Consider the following 12040-nt stretch of genomic DNA (forward strand, 5'->3'; position numbering starts at 1 on the left):
AGAATTTTAAAAAAGTAGGGTCACTACAGTACACATTTAAATGATACCAAATCGTTACCAGTAACTCATTAGACCTTTATCTAGTAAAAGTTACCCCTTACATGTAACGGATTTCTATATTTCACGCCCTTCATGGTTACTTTCACTTTCAAGTCAGCATGGCAGAAGCCGCCATTTTTTAGATCGTAGTGGGCAGTGTAAAAACAATCTAAAATCTCGGGTGATACTGAACCGATCTGGTCAGTGGTGACAATATTTCACCCAAAAATATGTTTGCATAACTGTAACTAAAAAGTATTTATGATGATAGTCATTTTCGTTAGAAACTGCTGTTTGCATCCTGTACAACTAGATCTGTTCCAATCGAAAGTAGATTGATGTATCCCTCCGCTCTAAACTGTATTGTTAACTATTTTTAATTTTACAATGAAGTCAAAATTACTCTTCTAAATTTTGAACATACTCTTGAATGGAAAAAAATATTCATCTTATTTATTGTGACGTGTATTTATACTACATTGTACAACGTTTCGCTGTCGGTTTATTTTACGATGTATGACATCCGGTTACTTGTGAGCTTTTATTCGGTGACGCCAAGGATGTAAACACAGAGACAAAGTATTTGATTATTTAAAATCGGTGAGTATATGCGGATATTCATCTACTTTTTATTTACAATTGACTTTTGTTTAAACTTTTCGTCAGGTTGTCAACACAATCAGTTGCGAAAATTCAACCATTCTCGATCATTTAAATGTTCAAATGGTTGCATGCCCCATCATCGGCCATATTTACCACGCTTTTTAGGGCAACTATTTTACTTTATTTAAACAATTTTTAAAACTGAACTGTTAAGGTTTTAGTCGTAAATATGCGTATAATTTTACTATTAAACGATAAAAAGGTATTTTTTTTTATTTTCTGTGATATCTGTCCTATGGACACATAATGTATGGGGGCATTTTCTTAAATGTTGTCCTGTCTTTAGTACAAAACACCACAAATTAGACTAAAACTCCTGTTTAGGGGATCCCTTAAATATTGTTTTTTTATCCATTATAGAATATTATGGGGTAAGCATTGCCTAAATCAGTGAGCGCCCAGAGCTTTACCATACATGTACTATCTGTGCGAGTCTCATAAAAATAATGACATTACAAAGAGGGGAGGGGGGTGTCAACCCAGATGAATTTTTTTTGCTTCGCAAATGCAATATTTTTGTTTATATTTAAGCAGCAATCAAAATCAATATTTCTATTTGGCAATCTGTCTTGTTAATTAATGGGGGAGTTTTTTTTTAAATAAATGAACAACTTAGAACAATGTTTTTCAAAATTCAGATGGCAGCTGTAAATTCCAAACAAGAAAATTATTGCCTTTCCTATCTTAGAAAAGCTATACTTCGATTTTGGTTATATAATCGGAGTTATATTTTTTTTTCCGAGGAGGGTTAGGTTCTTGACAACAGCAACAGTGGAACAGTAAAGGGAGTATTTTTTTATTTTCCTTATTTTTAGAATAAATATGGGAAATCGTGTCCCACGGACAAACAGAGTGTTGTTGAGACAACTCGTACTATGATAATGATAAAGATGATATACATGTAAAAGAATTAAACTTGATACTTCAAGAATTTTCAAAAGACCAACTGGGCCCATCCATAAAAATACATGCAATAGCGACTCAACCCATTATAATAGAGTAAATGTTATGAATAAATAAATAATATTTAAAACTAAACTATGATTGGCTGTTAATATCACTGATCCAAATACTACCTTGAACCATCAAGTATAAATGACAAACTGAAGAAATGACATTGATTTGGAACAGAAGAAGGGATATGGACAAAGACAAGAAAGATGTTCAAATCCATTTAACAGATGCAGACTTGCAAAGTTTAATGCACTGATAATTGGACAGATTAGGTTTCAAATTCCATACCAATCTAAATGAATAATTATCCAATCTTTTGTTATATTAAATTTTGTCACATTAAGATAATATTAACAGGTTTTCTTTAGAAAAGAGCATGTAAAACTGAAAGTTGGTAACTTTGAAAAAAATCAGCAAAGCGGAACGAAATGTAAACTCGATCTTAAACTCATCAAGGTAGACTCACTTACCAAAAATCAGCTCAATATCTGCAAGCATTTAATAGAAAAACAGCGCAGAAAACTTAACTTTCAATAAAATTTTCAATGTTCAAGAGCCATAACTCGGACAATAATCAGCCAAGCAGAACGAAATGTTAATTAGATCTGTAACTCATCAAGGTTGACTCAGACACTAAACTCAGCTCAATATCTGCAAGTGTTTAGGAAAAAAATGCGGAAAACTTCAATTTTTTCTGGATGGACCGACAGATGGAGTGCAAATATAATGTTCCCTTCGGCTAAAGCCGTTAAGGGACTAATAAATATTCCAACTTTTAAATAGAAAATCATAAATTCCCATTTTTTTAATTTATATAATGGATTAAAAAAACACCATATGAAGGATGGTATCCCAAATGGGAGGTTAACTCTTATTTCAGGTCTTGTTCCCAACCTACAAAATGGCAAACAAGAAGAAAATAGATGAACTAGTAGGGGGTCCAGGGGAGGGTTCTGGTGGTGGAAACTCCTTTTCATTGGAAACTTTGGTTACATTTGTGCTTAATGTACTGTAAAATTAGTAAATAACAGCCTAGAAACCACCTCTTTAACACCATTGTAACAACCCTTTCTTTTCAAAATCTCTGGGTCTGTAACATTTGATAAATGTAATGTTTGTCCAGCTCTCCGTGGATTAAATGACCCTCCTGACAGTACATGTACATGTATATAGTCAGTTTTGAAAAAAAATATGTATACTTTTATTTTTCAGTATGTTCTATGGAAAAAGTGACAGATCCATACAAATACAAAAAATTAGTACCAAGATGTGTAGATGGAGAGAGATTTAGATGTAGACCTTATTTAAGATATTACATGTATACATCTTACAGTTACAGAGTGTAAGTTCAATTGACATGTACAGATGTACATGTAAATGGAAATTACTTTTTGAGTAAATAATATGGAAGTGTCAGATAATACTCAATATATAATTAATTGATCATAATCAGGTGACATTTAATAGGTCGAAGTAAGTCCCTTGCCTAATTGATTTTTACCAATTTTTTATGGATTTTTTTTTCAATATGTATTAGTTATTTTGAATTATACCTTATTTTCTTCATTATATTTTATGCAGTTCTTTGGGGTGTAAATTTTAATTATTAACTTTGTAGGAACTCCATATTCATCTACAGTGCTGCATCATTACAGAAGGCAGCTTAGAAAATCTGGTTGTGTCAAAAGTCACTGTGATAGCACCTCCATTTCTGACTCATTGTTGTAAAACTTTTATGATTTGTCAGTACTAATTAATTTTAGATAGGATGGATTTTCCTAGAAAACCGTCTAAAGGGTTAACTTTTTTGAGAGGAGGACTTCAGTGTTAAAAAGTAACAATTTAGGCTTGTCGCCTGGATGGGGCCTCTATATTTTGGATCGATTTCTTTAGTAAATGATAAGTAGCAAAAAAAAAAGCTTGTCAATGAATAAGATTAATTTAAAATCTTTCAAAGAAATCAGTGAAGCCAGGGGGCTACTTTTTCTTTGCGGTCATATACTGGTATTGGGCTATTGTCGTTGTCCGTTGTCTGTAGACACTTGGTTTTCGTGCCATAATTGGAGTACTGTTTGATATTTATAAAATTTAATAACAAGGTTACAGACTCCAAAAGGAAGGTTGGTATTTGGAGTTTATAGCCCAACCGTTTTCGAATAAGGGGCCTAAAGGGGGCATAAAAAACATTTGATAGAATTCAACTTCATAACTCCAGTGCAAGCATAGGTATGTCTATGATATTGTTCCTTTATATTCTATAAAATGGTCAGACTAAGATTGATTTTGGGGGTAAAGATTTGAACTTTTCAGAAATTAGGGGCCAGAAACATGCATTTTCTTGATGTCCAAACAATATCTTGACTATTAGGGAATGAATCTCTCTGAAATTGTATTTCAAGGTGATAAACATGTATAATGTACCACTAAAGGAAGAATGGGATTGATTTTTGGGTTTAGACTTTAATCTTGTAGTCTGAAACAAGTATTTTCCTTATGTCTTAATAGTAACTTGAATAAAAGTGAAAGGATCCCATATAAATTTTACTGCAAGTTCCCATACCACGAAAAAAAGACTGGAATCGATTTTTGTGGTTGTGACTTGAGCCAAGTAAGAATAAGGGGTCACTAATGGACCATGAAAAAAAGTATTTTTTATAAATTATTTCTGGACAATAACTTTAGTGAAAAGAAATGGAGCACTTAAAATTGTACCACAAGATACCACATTTTTCCACCGGAAGTTTAGGATTGATTTTTACAGGTTTTTACTAGAACCATTTTTGGAAGAATGGCGAAAAAGTGACCAAATTGGTTCTGGTCAAATTTTATCCAGTGTCAAATATTTAATCGTAATCAAATTTATTAGCTGTGTCAAGTTAAAATGGTGTGTCCATACTTGCCCCAAATGTTCATGGTTCAACCTCTGCAGTCATATCAAGCTGCACCCTGCAAAGCATTTTATTTGAGTTTACCTTCAAATTTTTAAGTAGCTGGCAGCAGTACAACTCTAATAGAATAGATTCTACAGTTGAACATAAAAAGAGGGTTAATTTTATTTTGGATATTGGAATTGAAGTTTTCTAAAGAGTGAAAATGTGTGCTCATGGGGTAAATGTTACCATGCTCACCATGGTTGTTTGATTCAACCATCTCTCAGGGGCCAATTGTGTAAAATTTAGCAGTTTGTTTCATAATTTTGAACTTAACCCCTTTATTCTGCCTCCCAAAATGGAATATTGAATAAAAATTCTTATAATATTAACCTGAAATCCCAATTCCTTATTTACCCTGAAAAGTCTCTGGTCTGTAAATCAAATCAACAACATTGTCCTTATTTTAAGGGTTGCAAAAAGAAATATGTTTAAGGTAATGTGTTTATTTTTCACCTATTCCAGGATTTGAAAATGTTTTTAAATGGCTTAGAAAGCTTGTGCTAAATGAGAGGAGCTTTTTGGTATATGATATGATGTTATTATGGCATACACTAATAAAATATTAAACTTTCAATTTTTGGTTTGTTTTCCTTTAGCGGAACCATAACTGACATAGATGGCAATTGAACCATGAAAAGTGTTAGTTAGGTAAAAGCCACCATTTAATGTGTTAGTTTTTATGTAAAGGTACTATCAGTGTGTCGATGTGGACACAACAAAAAATGTTTTCTTAAGCGATTTGAAAACAATATCAAAAAATTTATCCCTAACGAATAAAGCCTATTTAATGGTTCAGTTAACTTTTTGTTGGATTTCCATGAGAATATTTTCAAAAAATATTGGGTGGGTGATATCCGCATGTATCATTCGTTTACAAGTACTTCTGTATTTTAAAATGAGTTCTTTGTATCGGTTGAAAAAATATGTAAGTTTTCTAAGAGTTTATCGAAAACCTCGATGTAGTAGTTTCTCGGTTATATAAAAATATCTTTGGTTAAAATCCGAAACATTGTTAGGAATATGAGCAAATCGAACAAATTGTGACATGAGGGTGAAATAGGGACGTCATCAACTAAAGATGGTTAGGTACCAATAGGAATATCATACCTTTTATGGTAAATTTCAGACATTCTTTACTATCAATATGTGCTTTGTCAAAAGACGTTTGCAGGATATATATCTCTAGTATAAATTTTCATACTTTCATACTCATACAGTGCTATGCATTTGTTTTGATAATTATATCTTTTATTTTTATCAATTTTATCCATTTTCCTTGTGTGTTGTTTTTGGTTTCGGATTTTTTTGCTTTTGTTTTTTTTTATATGTTGATTGTGAATCCATTGTGAGATATAACAGGTAAATATTGCTGGTCAGCGTTCAAAAGGAAGAATCCAGTATATGTTAATTGGACTAAATTTGTCTGTATTTTCGTGCCGTTTGCATATGATAATTGATAAAAAAAAACTTGCCAAGTGGTGCATCACTAACAAATTGATTATATTTGAGTCATTTCCTTGACCATTTTACTTTTGTAGTTCATATATATCACAACAGATACGATTGTCAGAGAATAAAGCAAATGAATATCACATATCACTATTTAATGAGAAACCTAATTATATTATCTACTTTAACATTGCTTCACGTGTGATGTTCAACACATTTACCAACCTTGATCAATTTATTTGCATCGTTTTGTTTGGACTTTAATCAGCGATAGCGACATTATGCAACAAAATCCATATAGGATACTTTATCAGGTCTCAGTCTTGTATTCTTTGCCCCATAGGCTTCTATAGAATACCTTAAAATTTCATGATTGTTTTAAAAAAATAGACAAGGAGTTTCAATCTAACTTTTAACCTTGTTTTTCAATTCAATAAATGTCAAGAATAATTTTTAGGTCCATTTTAGAAAAAAAGGCACGAACTTTGATACATCAGGACAGGTCGAACTTTCAATAAAATAGACTTTTTCTACTTTCACTTTTATTTTGAGTTCATAAAATAGATCCTTTTATGAAGCATTATTTTTCATAAAAATACTGTTTTTCCTCCAAAACAAGTTTATTGTGTCATAGCTTGATATTTACCCTGTACTTTTGATGAAAATGATAGCCATTTGCCAATAAAGAAAAACAGGAAAAGGCAAAAAAGAAGCGCACTATATTTTTAGCCTCCATGATTTGAATATGTAATACAAGACTGATACCTATTACTAATAAAAAAACTTTAAAGATGTCTTTAAATATTGTTGTTTTTTATAACTGTGTTCAATTTCTAACCTAAAGACAAAATATTTATGTCTTCCTGCTTTTCTGTCAATTTTCATAAAGGAACCCTGTAACAGTATTAAGTGTTAAAATATCTCAAATTTTGCAAAAAGACAAGTTTTGAGAAAAAATAATTTAGTTATCTTTTTAAACATTAAAGTGGTCTGTATTGATAAGTCAAATGCCTTAACTATTCTATGAATACCAAATTGTTTCAAAATATCATTTTTTTTTGCCCATATTCACAAAAGTCAAATTCGGACCCCCCCTCCTTTTAGCTTTAACATAAGGGAGCCTCTTGATAATTTAAAATCTGCTTACTGAAACAGCTAATTGCACAACGTTGAAGTTCTTGTTAACACAAAGGTAAAATATAGTCAAAATGTTGTATGTTTATCATTATTTTAATGAAAAAGACATCTTTGTTCCTGAAAATGCTGATTTTCAGTCACATTTGGTACCCTGGGCATGTATAAATGTACTCGGTAATTACAACAGGAGAAATATTTGACAGACGCAGATAGATATTTTGTAAGAACAGTGAATAACATACACAGAAAACATCAAAGTTTCTACTTACTTCACACACTATTGACGAAAATTCATTTTTTATATGTCATTACCACCAATTTTTGACAAGCCGCATTAGAATTTGAGTGGAAGTACCATTAGAAATGGTCATTTATGAGATGAAAAATGTTTTATTGCTCAACTTTCAATCATTCAAATGGCTGTAGTACAGCACTTCTTGGGCAGTTAAAGCAGTATAAAAGTGAAAATGCAAAAAATATGCAGTTTTGTATATGTCATGTGTAACAAGTGCAATTCGACCATTTTCAAGTCTCCACTCAAAGTATAAAAAAAAAATCAAAACTATCCTCCATGTTTTGACGTTCAGTAATATGTAATACAAGAGTAATACCTAAAGTATCATGATTGATGGTTCAATGTTAATTAGGGGGTATTGAACATGAATGCAATTATGCAGCAAAACTTTAGAATAACCTGCTTTCAGTTGCCGATACTATAAAGCCAGACACTGTACCGTAAGTAATAGTTGATAGTAAAGTCATTGTATTAAATAACTATAATCATAGTTGTTTGGTACATATCTTAGTACTGATGATTTGTGTTAATATCTATACCGTGAAGTCTGTCTAAACCGAACTCCGTTTGGACGAAATCGGTTCGTTTGATTTCGCCTGGTTTAGACAGATTTTCGGATATTTCAGGGTCCCGTTTAGACTGTTTTCACCGTATATTACATTGACATAACAGGAAATCATCATTCATATCAAGTAAAGCATTAATCACTTGTAGTTGAAACATTTTGTCTGCGAAAACATGTAGTAACACCAAAAGTTTGAATTGAGGTTTACACCTTTTTGTGTTGTAAAAGAAACCACGTTTTCTTCAACATAAACGATTTTTCACACAAATGTAATGTTTTATTGAAATTTATCATTCCAATCAGAGAACTTGTTTTAAGTCCTACCAGAACACAAATCTACACATTTATTCCAGTAATTAATCCGAATAACCAGTCATTTATTATGTCCTGTAAATTAATTCGCTCGTTACTAAAAGTATGGCGTCATGCAATATTTAATTTGGTAGAGATTTAACAATACATTAAATTTGATACCTAGCAAATAAAAAAAACATTTGTTTGCATTTATTATGTTTTATACATAACTATTTCCACCCTTTGTCAACAAATCAATATTATACAAACGACTCAGAATGTGACGACTCTATTCGCTACACTGCTCCATCGAATCAAATTGATACAGGGAAGATAAAGTAAATGTATAGAAAAGTCTGCAAAATTTCCAATGATGTTGGAACTGTCAAATGTACGATGCAAATTTATAGCCTAGCTGGCCGAGAGGTCTAGGGCGCTCGACTTGTGCAGGCGGTGTTGCAATAGATGTCACAGCTGTATGAGTTCGAGTCCTGCGGAGGAAACGACCAAAAATTTGCATCGCAAATTTGACAGTTCTAACATCGTTGGGAATTTTTCAGACCTTTTATCAAATTAGCATTTCCTCTCAGGTACTAAGTACGGTTTTCATTAGATTAACATTCCGTCTCAGGCACAAGGAACGGTTTTTATCAAATTAGTATTTCGTCTTAGGCACAAGGAAAGGTTTTCATCCATTTTTTTACAATTGTGATGCGTGGCGTCTGGTAATTGGTTGAACTATGAACATTAGTATTTTCCAATTTACCAATCGTGATGGTTGTTCTCTGTTGTTTGGAAGAGCCAAGAGTATTGAAAAAACACTGAATTTACACATACAGATTATATAAGTTAAGCACTGAATAAAAGCTTCTCGACTATAACCGAATACATATAATGCAAATAAGCATTCCGTTTAAGACACAAGCCATGGGTATTTATTTGATTTTTACAATTGTAATGCATGTCGTAAGATGATTGGTTGAACCATATACATAAGTATCTTTACTTGGTTTCACCGTTGCTTTGTCTTCCTTGCACAGCCGAATAACAACCGATGTACTACTGCTGTGGTAGTAACCATCGGGTTCCTGAAACGTATACAGAGATACTAGGTACTGAGAATTACCGTAAATACGAAGGTATGAGCCTGGGTCATATGTCATTACAGTTTATGTAACAAGGTATAGCCCGGATTTCTCACAGCTCTCATCCTGACAAAGTGTTTGTGTTTTGTACTCCGTATGACGTCACGACTGAATGAAATAACATTGGTTTGTTCTATTGTATATTTCCCGATCTAGCACAGGCTATGACAGCCGCTGCAAAAATTGACAACAAGACTGTTAAAATCAATTAACTTCAATATTTATATACAAGAAATGATAACATGTGAGGAAGCATGTTTCATGGGTATTTACATTACATGCATTAATTGTGTAAAATATAAATATTTTCTACTTGATAAAAGTTATAATCAGTAATATGAAATCTTTATTTTATTTTTTTAATCTTTCAAATCTATAAGAATAATATTAAACATTAAGATGATACAAGTGAACTTATTACATAAAAAATATATAAAATATTAAAGGAAAAGGTTGCCGAAATGTTTGGGCAACTATCAAACGTCATTTTATTAGGAAATTTAACGTATCAATTGCAACATTGTTTATTTTTCAAATGGTGGCAAAATTTGTCAATATTAATTGATTGTACAATGAAAAATCATTTGGCCTAAGAAGGTCAATTTCACATATATACAACTATAACCTTAGTTATCTAATATTCCATATCCATTCCTGGTATTAGATCTCCATATTAATTTGGTTCTGATGCTACTTCTACTATGTGTACAGTATACCAAAGTTTGAAATATTAATATGATTGCTATGTTTGTAATTACTCAGCCTTCTTTTTGTTAGCTCTGGTCATGTACTTTTATTGTGATGTATCTGTGCTGTTATCGGATATTGAGCCCCTTGCAGGTCCGGGTGTTAAAAGAATTGGCCTGCAGCAGCGCTAAGCTTGTCGTAAAAGGCGACTAAATAGTACTCAGAACAACTGGGATGTGTGCTCCAGGTGCTGGAATGGGATACCCCTGGCGTGTTACATGCTGGGGTTGTCAGGCTACAATACGGAAAACCTGACCGCAAACCATAGTGGTGCACCGTGTTGGGAAAGATGCCACGTTCCTCGCACGTTAAAGAACCCTACTGTGGTATTCTCCCGGAGTAGGAACCATAGGGCTCCGCCACAGGAGGCTAAATTGCCCGACCCTACCCACCTCTCCCTATTTCCAGTGGCAATCAAAATTTGTCGACCCCATTGTCCTTGTGTCCCATCCCTTTTTCATTTCATCATCATTTCATGTTCATTTTATCATCAATTTCATGTTCACCGTCTGAATATAGCTGAAATATTGCTGCTCGGACGTTAAACCCCAACAAACAAACAAACAAACAAACAAACATCAATCTCACTTACTGCATCTGCAGAAGAGCATGATGTATATTCCGGTGGGATATAAACAACTCGTAATAAAATTTCTTCATTTTTGCAGATTAAATTTGAAATTTTACACCATAATTAAATTTACAATTTATAAGTGTGGATTGTTTCAATGCAGTTTTTTTAAATTTTCGCGATATGCTATACCGATGCCCCCTGATCTAATTTAACTAACCTTTTGTCTATTTTTCATTTCAAATTTGTAATCTGGAATTGATATTTCATCAAGATCATCAGTTTTTGATTCAACAAAGCAACATATATCATTCTCATTAACCAATTCGATAAATTCAGATGTGTCAATTTTGCTTTTTAGTCCACAGCAGTTTATACATAAAACGTTCAGTGATTTATTTAAAGGTATGGTATTGGCATTCAAAGGTTCATTTAATCGTGTTTGGTGAATTCTCGGCACGTTCTAATGCTGGGTTGAATTGCATTCCTCAGATTGGCCCTGGCTATCACTTGAATAGGCTCGATTACGTTTGTAAGGTCGTGGTGGTAAAGGTGGAATTCTCGTGTTCGTGGCATTTGATTCATTGATTAACGCAAAACAAGTTCCCACGGGAACTCTACACTTCACATGGGAACTGTAGATTTCCCATAGAAAATGTGTGATTTTTCCATAGGAACTCCAGATTTTCTTATGGGAAAAGTGATTTTCCCATGGGAAATCTAACTTAAATTCTAAACACCTTTTTTATTGATAGTTTTTTCATCTCATTGTTATGTCGTGTATGCGTAGGCTACTAAAGTACTACATGATCAGCAAAAAAAATCTTTCTACACTTTTCTTTAAGCATATCTAATTTGCCGTTTCCGGAATGGCAAATTTGTCCCACAGAGTTTTTTATCTAAGAAGTTTTTTTTTCAAGTTTGCGAAATATGGAAAATTTCCTACTCAATCCATATAAAATGTAATGAAATATTGGCTTTGGTAAGGCTCAACTATCTTAAATTCAAGTTCGGTGACCTATGTTTTTCATGTCAAAATGCTAAAAGTATGTTCATTCTGGAGAAAAAAAAACAGGAAATTTTCAAGAAATATTAGGTATGATCTACCTTATTCCAGACTTATGTGAATGTATTTAATTCTTAGACTAATGTATTGTAGACATGTTAAAACAAAGGGGTCATTAACGCAGAAAATACCGTTTATAGTGCAAGAAGAAGTGAGTTCTTGTACGTTATCAACTACAAACA

At 32.6% G+C, this 12040-nt stretch overlaps 1 long non-coding RNA gene across 2 annotated transcripts; it reads left to right on the forward strand.

Annotated features, from left to right (window-relative positions):
* The first annotated feature begins 569 nt into the window (after positions 1-569).
* On the forward strand, positions 570-5163 carry LOC148598835 (uncharacterized). 2 transcript variants are annotated; one of them, XR_015918711.1, is made up of 4 exons: positions 573-639; positions 2030-2112; positions 2869-2998; positions 3275-5163. It is a non-coding gene; the product is annotated as an uncharacterized LOC148598835 (long non-coding RNA). The 2 variants fall into 2 exon arrangements; XR_015918710.1 differs by lacking the exon at positions 2030-2112 and having other exon boundaries at positions 570-639.
* The last annotated feature ends 6877 nt before the right edge of the window (positions 5164-12040 follow it).

The sequence above is a fragment of the Perna viridis genome, chromosome 14 (genome assembly GCF_037379345.1).
Source record: "Perna viridis isolate PV_CMFRI_1.1 ecotype Kerala chromosome 14, ASM3737934v1, whole genome shotgun sequence".
Classification (NCBI taxonomy): Eukaryota; Metazoa; Mollusca; class Bivalvia; order Mytilida; family Mytilidae; genus Perna; species Perna viridis.